This window comes from Sphaerodactylus townsendi, linkage group LG05, assembly GCF_021028975.2.
Source record: "Sphaerodactylus townsendi isolate TG3544 linkage group LG05, MPM_Stown_v2.3, whole genome shotgun sequence".
NCBI classification, from domain to species: Eukaryota; Metazoa; Chordata; class Lepidosauria; order Squamata; family Sphaerodactylidae; genus Sphaerodactylus; species Sphaerodactylus townsendi.
In genome coordinates, this window is record NC_059429.1 from 85,918,827 (window position 1) to 85,940,352 (window position 21,526).

Consider the following 21,526-nt stretch of genomic DNA (forward strand, 5'->3'; position numbering starts at 1 on the left):
GAAATTCGCAGTACTGTTTACACTAAGAAAGAAAGGTAGGGGAGGTAAAGAACAGAAGGCACAACTGAGGGGCCAGTGGTGGCAGATGGTCATTTCCAAAGCAAACATACTTATTTCAACAGTAACAGCAGTTAGTCATAAGATAGAAATGATTCCTCAAAGTGGGATAGAGACACGCACAATCAACTTTCCCTTCATACTGTCAATAAAACATGGTAAGCAATCATTCTTTGCCTCTTCAAACAAATTCACCAGGGTCATTGTTTCTATTCTACCTCTAAACGACATGTTTCTAAAAATATGTCTTCTATTTAGTAAGGTAGTCACAACTGAAACCTTAAACGTTCCCCTTTCACATTAATAGATTTTAAGATCAGAAGAAACTGTTGTGAATATGTTTCTAATCTTCTCTGAAGCACAAGTTGGAGAAATTCACCCATCATTCTTGTATCAGGGCATTAACTGGTGGCTGAACTACAGAATATTTTTGAAAAGCCTCCTGCAAGTGACTGGTTTTGGTCAGGCTAGGGACAGATTTGCCCATTTAACATTACTTACTACTGTTATGCATGTAGGGAGCCTTCTCTACCAATGTCCTTACAGTTTCTTTGGGCCAATCAAACTGCACATATCTTTTCTGCATTTTAAAAAAAATTAAATTGAGTCTCTAAGAAGGATCTGGGGAGGGAGCTATTTAATCCTTTCCCCTCCATCTCTTTTCCTATTTAAAATCAAAATCACTTTGTGCCCTATGGGAAAGTTATAGAAATAAGTACCTTTGGTTCCATAGAGCAAAGTAGACAAACAGTTGTATGGGATATGTAGCCCCTTCCCCTTCCCCTGACATCACTTTGCTGAAAGCTGCAGCTTTTAGAAGTTGCTTTTGTTTAAACAAAAGGAATGGAGAAAAGGCAAGTGGGGTGGCTGTGAGTAACATGTAGTCCAGCCCTGGGATCAGCAGTTGGATCAGCAGCTATATTACAGAACTATCCTGATGGTTACTTCAGTGTGGAGCCCTTGCTCATCAGAAACATGGCCTCAATAGCAATGCTCTGGGAATTTCCACATGCCTCCATCAGGGGAAATTCCTAGAGACATGGCGAAATTCCTAGAGTGCCACCCAGAAGTGACATTGTATCATCATATCATATCATTTTCCCTAGGCACCACCCTCAGAATCTTTGGACGGTTGCTACAGCAGTGTTGGCAACCCTAGGGTGAAGTTTTTAAAGGATTTGTAAATTACTGAACCTGGTGGCTGCTAGGATTTATGTCATTTAAAGGTAGAATAGAATGTAGAGCATGATGATCTAGACTGAATATGGTGCAGTATACCCAAGATGCCTCTGGGTCGCACAACCTAAGATTCTTACCTCCTTATTTGATGGGTCCTTACTTTGTGGTGCTTGTGGAAAGTAGCTCAAACTGTGATGAAATCCAGCTGTATTAGCAAAATGGTGATGGGCATGCTACTGCCCCATGCTGAATTCAATTTTTAGCACACCACTGTAACTAATGCTGTATCTACATCTGTGGGATAGGTCAAAAACTCACACAAGCTGAATACTGCAGACTGCATAAAACTATCTTTCCAAGGGCTGATGTGGCTGGAATTATTTTCCAAAGCCATCATCTTCTGGGTTGTCCTGATAAGAAGCGCTAGGATTTACTGCAGAGTGGCACGTAAAGTATTACACTCTTGCAGTTTCCTGGGCAGAAGCTGCACACAATGCACTTGTGGATCCATGATTGTAACTCCATGTAATCACTGTGATTGTATGTTAGAGCTCCACTGGACCATTGTAATCATATGGTCAAGACCATCATCTTGAAAAAAATTGTTGTGATTTTCTCTGGGGGTAATAGAAGCAGGAGTCATTCATTACCTCGACTGGTAACATTTTGAATATTGTTGCACATCTAGTCTCATTCTTTTGTCATTGGGGTTCGTTTTTGTTACAACCACAGATCAGCATGGTTTGAGTTTGGTCTTGGATGCTTTGTACTCAGATCTGATGACCAAGCCTAAGTGGAGCTACTCAGAGGTAAGTCCCACTTTATTCAGTGAGGTTTACTCCCTGGAAAGTGTTATTAGAATTGTAGGCATTATGATCTGGACCGGTGACTTCTAAACAATGATGCACTTTCATGTTAATATGATGAAGCAATATCGTTATGGTTAAGTAACATTTTCACAGCAAACACAGCATACAATGAATTTGCCTCCTTTTGAACTGCATGCATTGGGAAGGGAAAGGGAACAATGGGCAGATGGCAGTTCCCAAGCTTTGGTGTTGCGTGCGGAGGTGTGTAAACTCGTTTCATTAATGAATAAACAACAACATATTTTGTACCTCCCTTCAGTCAATGTCTGTTACTTGCCAGATCATGTGAAACATGAGAGATCAGTGAAGAGGAAGGATCAGTTCTGTCTAAGGTCCCTTCTGCACAACAAATATATAACGAGTTCCAGTCAGGATAAAGTAACCTATTTTCCTGTTTTTGCATTCACAAGCATCCGTGCAGGTAGTGATTGGCACCCATGGAAACAATCTGGATTGTTGTCGTGCCTTCGCTCAGAGACGTATCTCTTTTTTATTTACCTCCCACCAATGCATAGCTATGCAGGCATGCACAAATGAACCCCTACAGTCATGCTGATGTCTCATGATACGACCATCTGCACCTGTGTAGCTACGCAGATGTAAGCTGCGAAATTTAAAAAAAGGCAAATGGAGGCAAATAAAGTGCCTCCTGCCCAAGCGGCTGCTACTCAGGATTTTTGAAAAGACTCGCAAATAGCACAATTATAAAAAAACCTGGTTTGGGGAAAATAACATGGGGCAGTCTTGTTTAGGGAAATCCCCCCCCCCCCAAACAGGTTTTTAAACCATCCTATACCCATGTTTATTGGCCCTTGTGGAGGGGGCCTAACTGAGAGAAAATGGCTGAGTAAAGATCTAGGATATTTCAACATCTTTTATTAATCAAGAGGGATTTTTGGGAGGGAAAGACAGACATCCTTTTTTGTTTAGGGTGACACTGGGTAATCTTTACACGCACAAATTGACCTGTTGATGTTTAAAGATAGGGGTGAGTTGGGTCTCTTATTTCCAAAAAAAATAGAACATATTGGGGAGGGGAGGTAGACCCTGCATCTTCCTACATGTTACAATACTTCTGCTGTTTACATCTCATTTTGGAAATCACAGGCTACGCAAAGGATGCTGAAATAAAGTTTGGTGAAGTAAGGCACAGGCATGCTCATTTTGTTTTGTTTTTTAAACCCTCTGCCTGATAACCCACATTAATTGTCTTTCTCCCATCTGTCTGTAAATTGTCACAAACAATCCTCTGTGTGAGGAATATAGCCCTTGACAATTTTATTTTGATGGGCTTGGAGAGAAAAAAAGGCTATATCCAGAAAACTGCAGCGCATTTAATTGCTTCTAAAACAGAGATTAATTATTCTATCTGTCAACATGGGGGGTGGGGTGGGGTGGAGAATTCTCTGGCTGAAGGGAATAATCTCTGAAAACTTTACCTCAATTGGGTAGAAAACAACACCAAAAATGTTACAGTTAGAAATAAATTACCCATTGAAACCAATGGAAATGAATCAAGACCAGGAAGAAGAAGAAGAAGAGTTTGGATTTATATCCCCCCTTTCTCTCCTGTAGGAGACTCAAAGGGGCTGACAATCTCCTTGCCCTTCCCCCCTCACAACAAACAGGTGGGGCTGAGAGAGCTCCGAGAAGCTGTGACTAGCCCAAGGTCACCCAGCTGGCGTGTGTGGGAGTGTACAGGCTAATCTGAATTCCCCAGAGAAGCCTCCACAGCTCAGGCAGCAGAGCTGGGAATCAAACCCGGTTCCTCCAGCTTAGATACATGAGCTCTTAACCTCCTACGCCACTGCTGCTCCTAAAGAATCTCCTACACCACTGCTGCTCCTAAGGAAAAAGAATCTTAACATGTAATAACAAGATAAAAAGAAAATTAATAAAATAGTTAACAGAGGCCGCTTCCGCACGGCCACGATGGGGGTTGGGTCAGCGTACATGACGCCGACCCAACCCCCCTGGGACTGTTCGCAGATCGACCTACCTTCTCTGCGACCGTTCGGTGTGTCGCCGAGGCCAGGGGACACGCCCCACCCTGCCCTGCGCGACTGCTCTGGAGTCGCAGGGCAGGGGGCGTGTCCCCAGGCCTCGGCAACATGCCGGACGGTCACAGAGAAGGTAGGTCGATTGGCAGCATCTGGAAGCTGCTGTTTTCAGAAAACCTCGCTTGGGAAGCAAGGTGGTAAAACGGCAGCTTCGCGCCACTCGGGAGGAGCGAGGGCGGCGCAGCTGCAAAGCAGCTGCGCCCCCCATGCGAACAGCTCCCTGAGGACGGCGTTTTTGCCATCCCCAGGGTGCTGTATTAGGCCCAAGCGGAAAGGGCCTCACACAACATATTAAACTGAAATAAAAGTAAAATATTTGTGTATATCCCTACTTGATATTAATACTTGTGATGATATTAGGACACTGAAATCAGATCTGGCATAATTTATTGTTGTGTAACTTTTGAAGAGAGTGTCAAAGTTCACAGATTATTTCCATTTTGGGTTTGGGCTCATTTTGTTCAGTAAACAAGCAAACAAACTGAATTCATTCCTATCATCATATTATGGATTCTGGGCTGTTGATCAATGTATGAGTTCCCATTGCTTTAAAGTGGAAAGTCATTTGGTCATTTTTTAGTCTAGTGGCACCTTAGAGATCGACACGATTTTTGTGGAATGTTGCACATCTTTCAAGAGTTAAATTTGTCAAATACCACAAAAATCTTGCTGACCTCTAGGGTGCTACTGGATTGGAATCTAGCTGTTTTACTGCCGACCTTCTGAAACCATCTTCATTTGGAAATGAAACTTCTTATTCCTGTATGTAGGATAAACTTCTCAAAGACTGAACCCTATCATATGGGAGATTATCTAACCCCCTGTCAAAGCAATGATAAGCACAACACATTTCTGGTTTTCCCCACCATCTTATTGGCATAAAAATCCTATTGCCCTCACTTAGGTGATCGCAGAGATCCTCTCTGCCAAATTGCAGACATAAATGGCACACAGACATATGCTGGGAACTTTTTGTTTCCTTCATCCTTGCCTAACACCAAAATCCTGACGTAGTTGGGCAGGATGCAAGAGGGGGGCAGCTGAGACACAGCAAGGACCACTAGATGATGCACACACATGTAATCCTTTGCTAGATTAATTTGTTTCAGCATGTTTTTCCCAGCCCTTGCCTAAATTAACTGTTAGGCTCCATGTTAAGTTTCTCCAAGAGAGCAAATAGTGTCACCCTGTGGGATCTGTTAAGGTTGGGAAAATGGCTTGCGGGGGAGGTTGCAGCCTCATCTCTTTACACACTACAGTCCCAATCTGCCATGGATGGAATCACAAAACTCCCAGACTATGTCTGCCAATCCAACTCAGGGATAGACCTCAGGAAAGTGGGACATGGAGTTAGGTCTGAAGAGATGGTTCATTTATGTGCATGGGGTGTGTGTCTTGCACACCAGTGTGGGGGTGGTGCGGGGTGTTCTGGGGCATGGTGGAGGCATGGCAGGGGCGCAAGGCACACATGTGCCCCGGGCTCAGTTCCCCCTCACTACAACTCTGTTTCTGTGTGTCCCTGCCATTCAAAGCACATGAATTCTGAATTTTGCCTAGGGCAGGGGTAGGGAACCTGCGGCTCTCCAGATGTTCAGGAACTACAATTCCCATCAGCCTCTGTCAGCATGGCCAATTGTAGTTCCTGAACATCTGGAGAGCCGCAGGTTCCCTACCCCTGGCCTAGGGGGAGGCACCTTGGTTCAAAGCTGCCCTTCATGAACTATCGATTGTGAATGTGCAGATGTCCCATAGCTGAAACCTGAATCAAGGCACCGAACATGTTAATCTCTCGTAGTAGCAGCATTTTCTGTTTCTTCCTAGCTAGCAGTGGGCTTCTGAAAGAAACAAAAAGCAAAAAGGAGAAACTGGGTTATGGAAAGTCATTTTGTTTCATTGTCGTTAGATGACATCTGCAAGTGACTTATTTACTCAACTGTTTCATTCACAGGGATTCTGCCACAAGCTGCACAGCAGCCCATAAGTCCCAATAAGCAGGCCCTATAAAGTTTTCCAGCTGTTATAATTCACAGTGAACAGTTCATTGCCTGACTATTCCCTCCTGATTAGTGATGTTATCACTGTGCCACCTTCAGTGTAGTGATTCATGGAGGAAAGGCTAGACTGACCTTAATGGGAGCTTCACAGCTTTGCTGATTTGTGTGTCTGACACACAGGTGAGCTTGAAAGACACTTACACATGGCTAGTAATGAGCCAATAAGGGTGCTTCTTGTTTCTGTTTGACGTTGTATGCTATTGTTGAATTTAATTTGCCCCATTTTCATTGCTGCCATTGACAACTGTTTTGTTTCTTTTATGACATTTTACTGCAAAAATAACATGCACAAATAAAAATACCTAGGGCAACCTCTCATGGGGGACAAATCATATTTAAATGGGGATAAGTGAATTAAGGGACTGTGGCTCAGTGGTAGAACATCTGCTTGGCATGCAAAAAGCCACAGTTTCAACCCCTGGTGGCTGATTACGCACAAGGCATCTGCTGCACATGGGAGCAAATGTGCATCTCCACAAGATTTCTTGTGTGGAGGTATTTCCTCAAACCCCACTTTCACTTTCTGTTCTCCCTGCGTTAAGCAAGATCACTTCTAGCATGAATTTAATTTTGCTTCACAGCCAGAGCGACAGAGTTGCCAGTGAGCACAGCTTTGCCCCAGACCTCTCCCCTCCACCCACCTGGACTGCTTAAACTCATCCCTCCCACTCCCTCATGCTGCTTTGCATGCTTTCCCATCCTCCCTGTTGCCAACTCCTTCCCGCCTCTCTAAATGTTTGTCGTGATACATTAGTAGGAAAAACATGAGCAGGTGCTCTTCCTGGTTCCCCCCCCCCCCCCCACCCGCACCCCGCTCTGCTTCTGCCTTCTTTGCTGATTGGGAGGGCATTTTAAAAACTTTATTTCAGACAAGTTTCTGTTTTTCAAAACAAGCTTCTCTCTTTGGCTTTTGCAAAAGAACAACACAACCAGGGTCTCTTTTTGTCTCCACCCCATCTTTCCTGCTCTGCTTCCACCCTCCCAAAATGATTGGGAGGGCTTTTTACAATTTCTCCAGGAATTTCACTGCCTGGAGGTGGCAAATCTACCGGCGGATGTTGATGCAGCATCTTTCATCCCCATCGTGTCTGCAACACTTGCTGAGCCTTTGAAAAACTTTATTTTAGGTTTTTTAGGGGTTACTCAGCCTCCCGCTTCAAGACTCAAGCATGGGTGTGGTCATGCCTGAGAAAAGCCAACAAGGCTACTCCTCCCCCACCTTTCCCACAATAGTGCTGTGCAATTTTGTTGGTTTAAAAAGTCATTCTATGAATGCTGCACCCTTCTTCTCTCCAGTTCTAGAGCCCATATCTTTCCTGTCTCTGGTTTTGAAGCAGAAACTGTGGCAGCTAACCCTTGCAGCTGGGTTCAGAGGCGTAGCTGGGCCAAACTGCGCCTGGTGCACATTGTAATTTTCCGGCCCCATGCCCCCCCGCGGCGCCCCCCTTCCCATACTTACCTACGTTCCTTTCCTTTCAGAACTTTTTCAGGCTGCAAAAGGCCTGCTCTCAGTAAAAATGGCCTGATGGGAACTATACTTCCCAGGAGACTTTGTGAGCCCCAAGGTCTCCTGGGAACCATAGGGGGCAATTTTCTGTGCCCCCAGGCATGCATCCGGTGCACAGCGCACCCCCCCCCCCCGCCTTGTAGCTTCGCGACTGGCTGGGTTACTCTGTTCCCACTACCAGGGGACAGGATATTGGGTTACTGGCTTTGGATCAGAAAATTATGCAAGTGTATGTTATTTTGGCTGCAACAGACTGAGTGGGAATCGATCAGGGGAGGAGGGGAATATTTGTGGCAGTGTCATTTATGTGGTTCAGAACTAGTAACATACAGGATATTACCAATGCCAGACTGCATTGCAAGATGGGACAGAGCTAGTTTCGCACATTGTATTAAATGTTGCTTTGCCTAGAAACAAATACTTTTTAAAAAGTTTACATTCACATTAGGTTCGGTCACCTTAAGACAACTTATCGGTACACATTTATGCTGGCTGACTGAACATTAGCTGCTCACTGATATACCCATGACCAGTGTTGTCCGCAGTGAAAGTTGATTGGACCCTGGATATGGAATGGGAGAATTTCTGCAGTGCAAAACGTGTTCCAGGATCTATCCAGGATCAGAAGCAATGTTGGTTCCAGGTTGCCCTTAGCAACGCCCAACTATTGATGTCATCTTACTTTCTGTTTCCAGTCATGTTGGGGTTGTGGCATACAGGGGCGTACCTAGGCGAACTTGAGCCCTGGGCAAAACCTGAGTTTGATGCCCCCCCCCATGGGTGGCCACCCTCCCCCACCATGACCAAACAATGATTTTTTCCACCAGGTCGTTTCAAAGTCACCATCACATTATAGAACATCTCCCAACTCACAAATCTGAACATAGCAATGGGCCATGCCACACAGCTGAAATAATATTTGGAAAACATTTTCAAAATGCTTTCAAAATGTTTTATTACTGCTATGAAAACATTTTATGGTGTTGTATCCAGTCCCCCCAATTGGGGAAACAGCATCACTTTCAATGTTATTTAAACTGGGGGGCCCAGATTCTCCCTTTAAGGTGGATTTAAAAGGAGAATCTGGGCTCCCTTGTTTAAACAAGTGATGCTGGAATCCACCCCCAAACAGCATCATTTTAAATGGTGTTTAAACTGGGGACCTCAGATTCTCCCTTTAAATCCATGCCGAAGGGGGTAGATTTAATAACAACAACAACAACAACAACAACAACAACAACAACAACAACCTTTATTAGGCACTGAGAGAATAAAAGAAAGAAAGAAAACAAGCATTGGTGGGAAGGGAGTGAATTTAAAAAGAGAATCTGGGGAAATTTAGGGTGCCTGTTGTCAGGGGTGCAATTATTAAGATAGCAGCACCAAAATTTCAGAGTATCTTCGTGAGACCCTACTGATGATACCACTCAGATTTGGTGAAGTCTGGTTCAGGGGGTCCAAAGTTATGGACCCTCAAAGGTGTAGCCCCCATCTCCTATTAGCTCCCATTGGAAACAATGGAGGATGGGGCACTCCCTTTGGGAGTCCATAACTTTGGACTCCCTAAACCAAACCTCACCAAACCTGGGTGATATCATCAGGAGAGTCTCCCAAAAACTCCCTGAAATTTTGGTGCTGCTAGCCTAAAAGCCGCGCCCCCTGCAGGCCAAAAACGGAAAAACACTGAAAATACAAAATCCCTCACAAACCTGCAATTTTGTCGCCCACCACAAGGTGGCGCCCAGGGCAGCTGCCCACTTTGCCCAATGGGAGGTACGCCTCTGGTGGCATAAGATGCAGACAGTTGTTTATGGCTTATTGGTATGTGCACATAAACAGTGCCGTGGGAGAGGGGGGCGGGGGCCCAGGGGAAAATGCTGCTCATGGCCCTCCACCCCCATGCCTCATTTACCTTAAAAGCTAAAAGAGTAGCCTGCTCCGGTCTGAGGAGGCTGCTCCAGGCCGCAGGGGCAGTCTGAGGGGAGGGGTGGGGGGAGCGATTCTCCACCTCCATTCCTGTGCCTGGAGCATTTGTCCCACCCGCCCTGTAGTAGCTTTGCCAATGCACGTAAAAGATTCTCAAACAGTTATTTCCCCCACAACGGCAAAGCAGGGCTTGCAAATAATCTTCCACTGTTTTGCAAAATCAGCAGGGTTTCTAATATGTATATTGATTTATTCTTCTGGATTAATTCAATCTATAGATACACTGAGTTCCTAGGGTTGCCAACTCCATGCAGGGAAATGATTGGAGATGAGGATGTAGGGGTGTGGGGAGGCAGATCCTGAGGAAAGAGTATAGAGAGGGAGCTCCACAGGGATGTGATGCCATAGACTCCAATCTCCAAGTCTGCCATTTGCTTTGGGGGATTTGATTTCTGTGGTCTGGAGATCAGCCTTCATTCAAGGAGAACTTCCAATCCCACCTGTGTGCACTTATCCTCAGCAAAAGAGGAAAGCACCCAGGTTTTCTTTTGCCTCTCTTCCTGCTCCTGTGTTTGTTCTATCTTCTCCTTCTTTGCTGTGGCCACTGGGGCATTGGCCATTGTGGTGTGTGGTTCCCTGGTTGTCCCATTCTGAGTTGTAAATGCATCTACTTTCCCTTATTTGTGCTTTTGGGTGTGTGCATAAGAACTAGCATTGGAAAGGGGGCTCCAAGCACTATTACTGACAAAGCTCTTTGCAGTGCTGTATACCTGAAGAGTGAGTCCAACTCCGGGCACTCGAGGACTTTGAACAGTCAAAGAGCATGATAAAAGAGCATTACCTGGGACATTACCAAGGTCCCTCCTTGGGCTGTATGCAATAGACAAAGACAGGTTGCCAGTCAGTGACTGGCACCCAGCAAGAGATGGGGGGGGGGGGCAGTAACACGGTGGTGGTGGGGAACTGTGATGATGTGATGTCATATCACTCTGGGGTTCAGCAGAAACTTTATGGTTTTACCATATATCATACTATAGCAGGAAATTTGGCAACCCTAGCCAAAGAGCATTTTATGACTTGCAAAATTGTGTAGGTAGATTCTTTGTAAACCTTTCTGATCACCTGTTGGTACACATGTCTAGGCACTGAAAAACCCTTCTCTAATATCAGTAGTGGTACTAGCAAGTGTACATTTGACAGATGACCACTCCAGTGTGTGTAATAGTACTTATGGAACATCTCCCCTGGTCATGCTTGTGCGTTTTCATCCAGTCAGAAAGCAGGCAGAAACACAATATGGGAGAGGCAGACAAGGATGCAGGCCAGAATTGATGCTCTCTCTTTCTCCAGGAGTGCCACGACACTGTTGCTTAAACTATTGTGCTGGTTCATTATCCAGGCTACACCCTTCCCCCTCTCTTTCAAAATGGAAACACATGTTTTGGAAACCCACCAAACATTCTCTCTGTGACTAAAAAAGTGAGCAAATGGGGTTGCTTTCCTCCTTCTCTTGCAAATAATTATCAGCTATTATAGATAATAGGCACTGCCCACTACCTGGAGGAACTCTGATGTGGGGAAGTGCTACCACAGCAAGGGCATTCAGAATATATTAAACGGGTCAGTTCACTGCATTCATTAGCCCTTGTTCCAGAGACACTCTCTTTCTGTCTCCTATTCTGAAAGTGTTTCCAAGGCTACAGTGCTTTGCTCTGGCTTGGTGGCCCAGCTGGGCATCTTTTCTAATTTTTTTTGTTTACTTTCCTATAATAGCTTATTATTGTTGCATTTAACCAGATGCTTGTCTCTTACTATCAGCAGTCTCTCTTGCCTAAGCTGTTCAGAAAAAAATAGCCTCATTTTCTTGGGAAGGAGAAGAGATAATGCCAAAAGACCATATTAAAAATGGAAAGAACCAGAGAACAAGCTACATGGGCCATTGCTATTTGCCTCACAATCTAGTGCAAGATCAACAATTAGCTCTGTCAGATTAAAAGGCAACATGTTGAAAGGGCAACATAAAAATGTCAAGTAATACAGTTCCTTGCTAGGGTTTCACTGGTGTTGAGCATTCAGTATTGCACTTGATGTATTAAGTGCTCCTAAAAATACATTTCTGGAGAAAATGGCATTTGAAGAACATTTCCCCTTACCAGAGAACTGGGCTGCCTGAAAAACTCTGAAACACGATGGCTGCTGTGGTCACCTAGACGCTTTGCCTTTGCTGGGTATGTTGAAATAATCCACCGTCACAGCACAAGAATTCATCTTGGTTTAATTTCACTCCGAGTTACTGGATTAGGGCTGTCAACCACCAAGTTGGGCCTGGAGGTCTCCCAGAATTATAACTAATCTTCAGGCAACAGAGATCATTTCCCCAACTGCTTTATTGACTCTATGGCAATAAACCCACTGAGGTCTCTTCCCAGATCCAGCCCTTTCCAGGCTCCATTTCCAAATCTCCTGGAATGTCCCACACCAGAGTTGGCAGCCCTCTTCACCGAGCACAATACTCACAATTCAAAGCACACACATTGGTACTAATGAAAGTCTGCTGTTTTGAAGACCTGCCATTGAGAGTACAGTTAATCCTTGTCCAAGGGGCTGCAACAGTCCATCTCTCTCCTTGGATACAATGGGGCAGGTTCTGTATTTCCATGTTAGAAGGATTTTCATTTTTAGACTGGCCTGTGCTGCTGCTACATTAGTTTCAAGTTACCTGGAGATAGCAACCATGAAGCTGGAGGGTTCGGAAAAGACAATTTTCTACAGCTGCACCACTCTATTGCTCAGGAGGTGAATTATGACAATGCATGTCTCGTCTTCCATGGAAGCCATCTAAGCTGGCCTGTGCAGAAACAAAACCCCACACCACGATCTAGTGAATGGCTCTCAAGTTGAACTATGAGGAACGCTGATGGTCTTTTCCAGTGTCACAAAAAGAGAACGTATGATGAGAAAAACTGGTTTGTAACTAACCATACTGTGCAGCAAAGTCCAAAGCTGTCCTCAGACAATGGAATAAGGCAATTTAGGCTTCAAAAGCTTTGCTTGGAGGTGATGGTGGTAGGATAATATTTGGGGTGCTGTGTGGTTTCCAGGCTGTATGGCTGTGTCCTAGCAGCATTCTCTCCTGACGTTTCGCCTGCATCTGTGGCTGGCATCTTCAGAGGATCTGATAGTGCCACAGACAGCCACAGAGGCAGGCGAAACGTCAGGAGAGAATGCTGCTAGAACATGGCCATAGAGCCTGGAAACCACACAGCACCCCAGTGATTCTGGCCGTGAAAGCCTTTGACAATACATAGATAATATTTGTTTGTTAGGGCTACAATGAAAGTTCAGTTTGCAACTACTAGTAGGTAATTTTGTTTCCAAATAAAGTGACAGATCATTGAGTATATGTAGTGGCTACAATGGATCCAAGCCAGAGTGTACAGGAAAAGGGAACTAAATCCTGCCTTCTCTCATGTCTCATGTTTATGAGCTCCAGGCCTGAAATGTACCAGGGGTGAACTAGGCAGGAAGAAAAATGATGAAAGAAGTAGAATGCAGTTTGGTAAGGCATGGGACGGGGCAGTGTTAATCTTACCTCACTTGTGCGCTTTCTTTCATTTAAATTTAGGGAGCCTAGACAAGCTTCTATATTTACACATGAACAGGAGCCTGCATTTTTCCCTGCAGAAGGAACAATCTGAATGGGGTGGGGGAAGACTGGAAGAATGGTTTACTACTGCTCCTTCTCGCCCTTCCCCTGCCTGCATTTATGGAACATTAAAGAGGCCATGAAACTTCAAATCCATTTTAATTTCTGTGTCTTCGGTCTAGTTTGTCCCTAGCCAGTCTTCCTCTGGTACTCCTTCCAATGCTGACGAATCAAGATATTTTGGCAGATGGTGGCAATTGCCAGAAAATCCCCTTCAAGTCTGCAGTGTTGCAGCAGATTATGAAAGCAAAATGTTTGCTGTCTATCTGGCTATTGGTAGGCATGGCTTTTCACTCGAGAAGGGAAGAAAGTTGGATATCCTTTTGTCCACCCAGTGTGAAGCACTGCCTGTTAACATGACTATATCTTTATCAGAAAGTTTATGTTCCTAGGAGAACAATCCTAATTAGGTTTAATCTCCTATTATCTCATGGGGCTGACTCCCAGAAAAGCGTCTTTAGAGAAGCAGCTGATGCATGGCAGCCCAACAGAGAACAGCAATCCAAAAGGAGACACTACCCCGAAACAGCCTAAAAATCATTCCCTCCCACCTACAAGCATGAGCTAGCAAGGACTGTAGTGATTGGAAAACATCTCTGGCAAAGACACGCTTGCTGAATTGCTCTCCCCTTAGCCTCCTCTATGCCTGCAGTCCTGAGGCTAGGCAGCCAGATGGCAGAATAATGGGCCCCTTTCTGAATATTACCAGCTGTTGTTAATTTTTTTAGTCTGGATTAGTTATAATCAGACTTTTAAAAAATGGGATATATTTGTTTTGGATTTTGTTTAATTATGGTGATTCTATTTGCTGTCAGTTCAGTTCATACAGATTGACTTTAAAAAGGGGTGACAACAACAATTTCATGATGGGCCATAGCACAACTACTTGATATGCAGAAGGTCTCTGGTTTAATCCTCAGACTCTCCAGGTTTTTTAAAAAAATAAACAGGTTGAAAATCGAGTGAAAGTGCTCTACCTGAAACTCCGGAGAACTGTGGCTTTGGAAGACTAATGCCCTGACTCAGTAGAAGGCAGTTTCATGTGTCCATGAGAAAGCTTCTCATGCATTCCCACATCCTTGCACTCAAACATGGCCACGATGAGCAAACTTTCCTTACAGCTGGCATTTAGAGCTTGCTCCAGTCCTTTACTCCGTTGCACCGCTGGGGTATGGCTGGGACATTTAGAATATCAAAACATATTGATGAAAAAGGGGAGCTCAACATCGTGAATGTCAGTCTTTTCAAATATTGAATGTTTTATTCTCTGATGATATTCTGAAGCTTTCTAAATATCATGGAGTCTCACAGCAGGATAAATGCACCTGTGTGCGCAGTGGAGGGAAATGTTACAGTGTCCAGTTCAGGAGAAATCGGCTTTTGATGAAAATCAGCCTAACAAAGTCACTGACAGATAGGCCACATTGACCAGAATGACAAACACTGCTTCATGACTGTTTGCAAAAGTTGGGGACTTTTTCAGGCACATTTGTGTTCATTTCTTCTCCCTTGGACTGCGTGGACTTCCCAGAACAGAAACATTTTTGTGTCAGAAGGCTGAATAGTAAGTGGAAGACTAAACAGAATTTGTTCTCTGCTTAATATCAACTTTTGTTGAAAAACATATATGAAGCTATGCCACTGGCGTTCCTGCCTAGGGACATGGGGTACCCCCTGTCCCCGGGCGCATCGATTGAGGTCACGTGGAGGGCGCCAAAACATCCTCCTACAGAGCGAGGGATTGAGCAAGCCCTAGAAAGCAGGCACTGAAGCAGCCGTAGCCCCGCCCACTCTGTACGGTGGCCTAGAGTGTCCAGGGGGCGGGGGAGAAGTCCCACTGGGCTCCCAGGAGCAGGACTGGGGAGCTCCGCCTCCCCTCCCTCTAACCCAGCATGCCTTATTCGCCTTAAATTAAGTGTGGCATTTCTCAGAAGCCTTCTCCCCGGCAGCCAGGCGCCGGCAGGCACAGGAAAAGGCAAGCTGAGCAGGGAGCCCAGAAGCAGCAGCAGAACTGAAGATGATGCTGACATTTGCTTGGTAAACCTTCAGATGGGGGGTGACTTGTGAGAGATTTACATGCTTAAAAGTTAATTCCCCTTGCACTGGCTTGGAGCTGTTTCTCAGACTAGCAGCCTACCTCACAGGGTTGGTGTGAGGACACAATTAGGAAAGTGGTGGGGAGAGAGTCATGCCTGTTTTGCTGGGGGTAGGAGGTGATTTGTGAGAGAGGATGCTGATGTTTGCTTGGTAAACCTTCAGATGGGGGGTGACTTGTGAGAGATTTACATGCTTAAAAGTTAATTCCCACTTGCACTGGCTTGGAGCTGTTTCTCAGGCTAACAACCTACCTCATAGGGTTGGTGTGAGGACACAATTAGGAAAGAGAGTTGGTGGGGAGAAAGCCATGTATGTTTTGCTGGTGGTGGGAGGTGTTTTGTGAGCTGGTGCAAAAAATCATTGTTTGGTCATTGTGGGGGAGGGTGGTTGTCCATACCTGGGGTGGGGTGTGGGGTGGTGGTGGTGGGGGGGGCACCAAACTCAGATTTTGTCCCCGGGCTCCAGTTTGCCTAGATTCGCCCCTGAGCTATGCATATACTCATGAACTTTTAAATAAGTCCAGTTCCGGATACCTTGAATTGTAAACTTGTGTTCTTATTTCAAACCTTCCTTCTCTCTGCGTTAGGGAATACTTTTCACCATCAACTTGCCTGCCAAGGAACCATTTGCCATTAGCCCCTCCTGTGTTTTACAGGGTATTCCAGGTGGGTATTTAAAGGACTGCCTGTTTCTCTGCGGCCGTCACCTCAGACTACTCTTTCTAATTCTTGCCTTCAGAGGTGAAGTGAGTGGTCATGGGGGACAGACCTTTCAGTTGTTGCCTCCCGCCTACAGAATGTCCTTCCCGAGTAAGGCTTTTAAAATTTCAGCAGGCTTTTAATGATTGATACAAAGTTTTGTTTTCCCTCCTGATTTCTTGCTTGTCAATTGCACTATGATTTGAACTGGTTACTGTTACATTAGTAGCTGCTGCTATGGTTTAGGGATTTTTAAAATTTTAGTTGATTTGATTGGTTTTGCTTTTTGTTTTATATTTTACAGTTGTTGTGTATGTATGTGGCTTTATGAATTCAATTATATATTATTGCAAACTGTCTTGGGCACATCTCAGTAGAGACACAGTTTATAAATATCTTAAATAAATTCCAGTAATCCTTGATGTACACATGAAACAAAACAAGGGGGAATGGGGGAGTAGGCTAGACACCGAACAGACTAGGGTTGCGAAGTCCAGCCTGGGAAATTCCTGGGAACATGTCTGTGGGAGAGATCTGGGGTGACATTTCCCCTAGAATTTATGAGATCCCACAGAATCTGTCCTCTAGAAGTGCTGTTTTATCCAGGGACCTGATCTTTGGACTCTGGAGATCAATTGTTATTCTGAGAGACCTCTAGGCTTTGACTGGAGGTTGGGAACCCTAGTACAGACTACAGATGGGAAGATCTTCAAGTTTTCCCTTGTGTAAAAAAAGCTTTCTGAAACTGGTTAGGGAACAGCCCTGATTACAGCTGTTCTCCCTAAAGTTCTGCCTTTGTACTCTTTTTAGGGAGTGCAGTTTCATTTCACTGTCCTGGATTGCTAATATCATTTGGTGGGCATTCCAAAATGATTCCCCTGCCTGAAGTCTGAATTTGTACAGGGCATTCTGTTTCTGTTGTTTGTGTAAACCAGGACTGATTTCAGTCAAGACACTAGCTGAGTCTTTTGGAGCTTAACATCATCATCTGATGTGACTTGAGGATGGGTCCTCCTTACATACAGTTTGCAGGGGAAAGGGTAGCACATGGGCAAGTTGCATCCATGTCTGCTTGTCTCACTGAGAATCCCTGATACATTTCCAAAAAGCTTCAAATTTCCCTGGGATCCAGTGTGAAAACCACCAGTCATCCTTCCTAACATTCCAGACATCTACCCGAAGCCAGGAAAGCACAACTCATTCCTTTGTGAGGACCATTTTGTGCTTAATGGGGGCTATTTTTTAAATTTAAAAATACTGTATTGTAAAACTATAATGTAGAAGTTATGGCAATGGATTCATCATTGTGATGCAAGGCCAAGTCAAGCAGACCCTGAATTACCCAGAGTATCACAGGGGCCACCTGGCTCAGCATGTTCCAGGACTGCTTTCTCATCACAGTGTGCTCTTGGGCTCACACCTCTGTTTTGCTGCCTTTGGCAATGCCAGAGTTGCATAAGAGCCCAAATGATCTGGCTTGGCTCCCACTAAGTGTAGCTTCTCATAGGGATGTATGCTGAGAAAAAAAGAGTTGGATCCAGGCTTGGGGGATGGGGGTGGGGTTAGATTTTTACCATGACAGCTTCATTTTAGGCATGACATTATCGTGTCATGTGATTTCCTGTTCTGGATCTGCAGGCACACAATGCGGACACCATTTTTTTCAATGCTCTATCGATGTGAAGGTCTGAGCAGTGGCCATTAAACATAACACCACTAAAATCACGTGGAACGCACTAATCACTCTCCTCTCAAGACTCACCAATTTTGAGCACATGCAGCAAAGGGACACTGTTTCATTGGACCCCCCCCCCCTCAGATTCTTGTCAGGATCTGATTGAAGGGAAAGATGCTGTTGCCAGGTAAAACAAGTGGAATCAACCTGGCAAATGCATTCACATGCTCTTACTGGCTTGGTAGGCACTTGAACCTGGAACACCATGAATTTTTAGGGAGCATCATTTCCTTTCACTAATTGTCCTGGATTGCTAATATCATCCCAGAAAACCAATAGCTCCTCATAAAATGTCTCTTTGGCTCATTCCGCACATGCAGAATAATGCACTTTCAAACTGCTTTCTTTGAAGCTGTGCAGAATGGCAAAATCCACTTGCAAACAGTTGTGAAAGTGGTTTGAAAACGCATTATTCTATCATTTCTACTAGCTAGGGAACAGATAACCTGGTGGAGGAGAAAGAGCTTTAGCAGCAGTGGGTGAAGATTATATCCAGAGCTGGCTCCTCTCGTCTTCTTTCATGATACTGAGAAGTCAATACCACAGGCTCTCCTTTCCTGCCATTTGCTTGGTCTCATCTTCCTGGCCAGTGGTAGGATTCAGCAGGTTTGCACCACTTCGGCAGAACTGGTTGTTAAAATGGTGCTTGTAAACAACCAGTTGTTACATTATTTGAATCCCACCACCGGAACCGATTGTTAAATTATTTGAATCCCACCACTGTTCCTGGTGCTTTGATTTCCATTCAGAAAATGCTAGAAAGTGTGCAAATTTTCAAATGTGGTATCTATAAAGTGAGTTTTGACTCTTGAAACTCATACCCCGAAAATCTTGTTGGCCTCAAATCTAGACTCAAATCTAGCTGCGGAAATCTGCACAACCCTTTCAATGAAAAGAACAGGAGGCTTTGATGCTCAAAAATGCAAAGAACTGGCACAAGATTTTAAAGATATGAGTTTAAGAATACAACATCAAATAGCATTAAAGTGAAAATATAAAGCTGATCCTCCATGTATGCTCTTGTGTAACTCCTTTGAAAGGGTATCGTAGATCAAAGAAAATGCACTGCATGACAGCAGTCCTCATTTAGGAAGTTACTTAAGCATGTATTTAATTTAAACATGGGACTTAAGCCCCATTAACTCAATGGAGCTAACACACATGATTAAATTTAAACAAAAGATTAAATGTTTGCTCAATGGCACAGTGGCTGCTGAGAACAAGTGTGCCAAAGCCACCAGAAAGGGCCTTAAACCAGGAGGATTAAAGTGTAAAGTGGGTGCTGAGAAAATATCACATAGGAATTGCCCAGGTAACTGTAGCTGCATTTACAGATGGGAAGAAGAGTTGCTTAGGAAGAAAAAGCTTGCTTTATGTGACAGGAGGCAATCTGGCAGCAAACACTTGACTTTTCAGTTAATCCCTGCCCTTTCCTGCTTTGAAAATTCTAGACTTTGTCTTTGTTCTGATCAATTTTTCCTTTGCTGGGATTTTGTAAGAATTAACAGTTAGGGCAAGTGGACCAGCAGTTGAGCTGTCTGTTGTTTGGTCACTGTGAGCAGCCGGGTGTTTCAGCACTTTAAAAGAATAGAGGAAGGAAACAAGATAGCCTATTGCTGTTGTGCTGCGAGCCCAATCAGAACCAGGCCCTCAGAGTAATTTTTAAATGGCTTAATTCTCCTCCACAGTAGGGCTGGTAGCCACCGGTTCACCCCGTAGCCTCCATCAAATCTAGTTTGGCCCTCAGCCTGTGAATTAGACTTGAAGACAGAGAGAAAGACTGTTTTAGAAATAGCCCACAGCTAGCAGGACTGTGTTGTTTTGAGAGTTTTGACTATGTCTCATAAAGCTTGTAAAGTTGTTAGTTTCTACCCTGTTTCCCCGAAAATAAGACATCCCCTGAAAATAAGATGTAGTAGAGGTTTTGCTGAAGTGCTAAATATAAAGCAACCCCTGAAAGTAAGACGTAGCAAAGTTTTTGTCGATCAGAGCATGCAGCTGTGGAGTGGAAAAATAAGACATCCCATGGAAATAAGACATAGCACCTCTTTGGGAGCAAAAATTAATATAAGACACTGTCTTATTTTCAGGGAAACAGGGTAGGAGTACTGGAACTTAACAATTGGTTTGGTACATCAGAAAAATCATTAAATACTAATCTAGAGCCATGGTTGGTTATGGCAGGTTTCATCCCATGACAAAAGAACATAGAATAGCTTATCCTTACATCCTGGTTTTAGATCTCCTGGACAACTGGTTGACCATGAAGAGGGAAAGGTCTGAGAAGCATGGCTGGAGAAGATGTCTCCATTCCATCATAGCCACTAATTGGAACAAAACTGGGTGTGGATAGTGCCCACTCTGTGAAGCAGAATCTATGATTCAGACACAAGAAATCAGAGTAGATCTTGTATATTTTGTATGGCTTCTATCAACAAAAATTAGCCACAGCCCTGCAAATAACTGTCCAGTGCTGGCAGAAAAGTACAGAAAAGGGAAAATCATGGAGTTTTCTTTCTGTGTCTAGAAGCCTCAAAACCTTATGAAGATCTCTGCTGGATCAGACCAGTCATTCAAAAACCAGGCATAGAGGTTTAGGCCTTCCTCTGATATTGTCTCATAGCACTGGTAGTCAAAGGTTTACTGTTTCTGAATGTGGAAGTTCCATTTAGTTACCATAGCTAGTAACCACTGATAGATCTAACCTCCATGAATCTGTCTATAATCTGTGTGCATGTGCATAGGGCACTAGAAAACCAGTCAAAGTGATGCATAGATGGACTCCTTGCCCATGGTAAGCTTTTTGTCTGAGGCAAATTGCATCATGGCTTGATAGCTGCTTATTTTCACTTGGTAGATGAATAAGTGGGTAGAAGGTGATGAAGTCAAAGCCCTAAATGACTCTGTGAAATTACAGGTACCTCATACTGAGCTTGTAGTAGCCACCACAGCACATACAATCTAAATCTACCCCTTTTGCTCACATTGTCTAGACTGGCAAAGTGTGTACAGCCCATGCCATTTTAATTTTTAATGATAGGCTTCTAATGTACTCTTTGAACAATATTTACTATTTTGCTATTGTCATCTGCATTGAGATTTCAAAAACAGGAGAAAAATTCACTCTTGTTGGTTTTCTTCTCTTTCTCTGATCTGCTTGAGGGGCCAAGACCCTTCCCTCTAAAGGGAGTTGCTATCCTTATGTTTGCAATGCTCTGGCATATCTTATGCACTGGTCTCTGTGCTGTTTTAACTTGCTAATGCTACACATTTTGCATTAGATAATTACTTCTGAAAACTGGCTGGAATTTCCCTACTGGCACTCCAGTTTTCAATTGATAAAACCAACTTATTTTCTGTAACTGAAGAGTGAGATTTACAATCCTTGGAGAAATTGATTTTGGCACAGGAAAGCTCTGGGCAACGTTCCCCTGTACTATTATACTAGATGCCTCAACCCAATGGCAGAACACTCTCAAGAGTCTATACCAGTGGTGGCGAACCTTTGGCACTCCAGATGTTATGGACTCCAATTGGCCATGCTGACAGGGGCTGATGGGAATTGTAGTCCATAACATCTGGAGTGCCAAAGGTTCGCCACCACGGGTCTATACTGTCCTGTATCCCTCATACTGGAT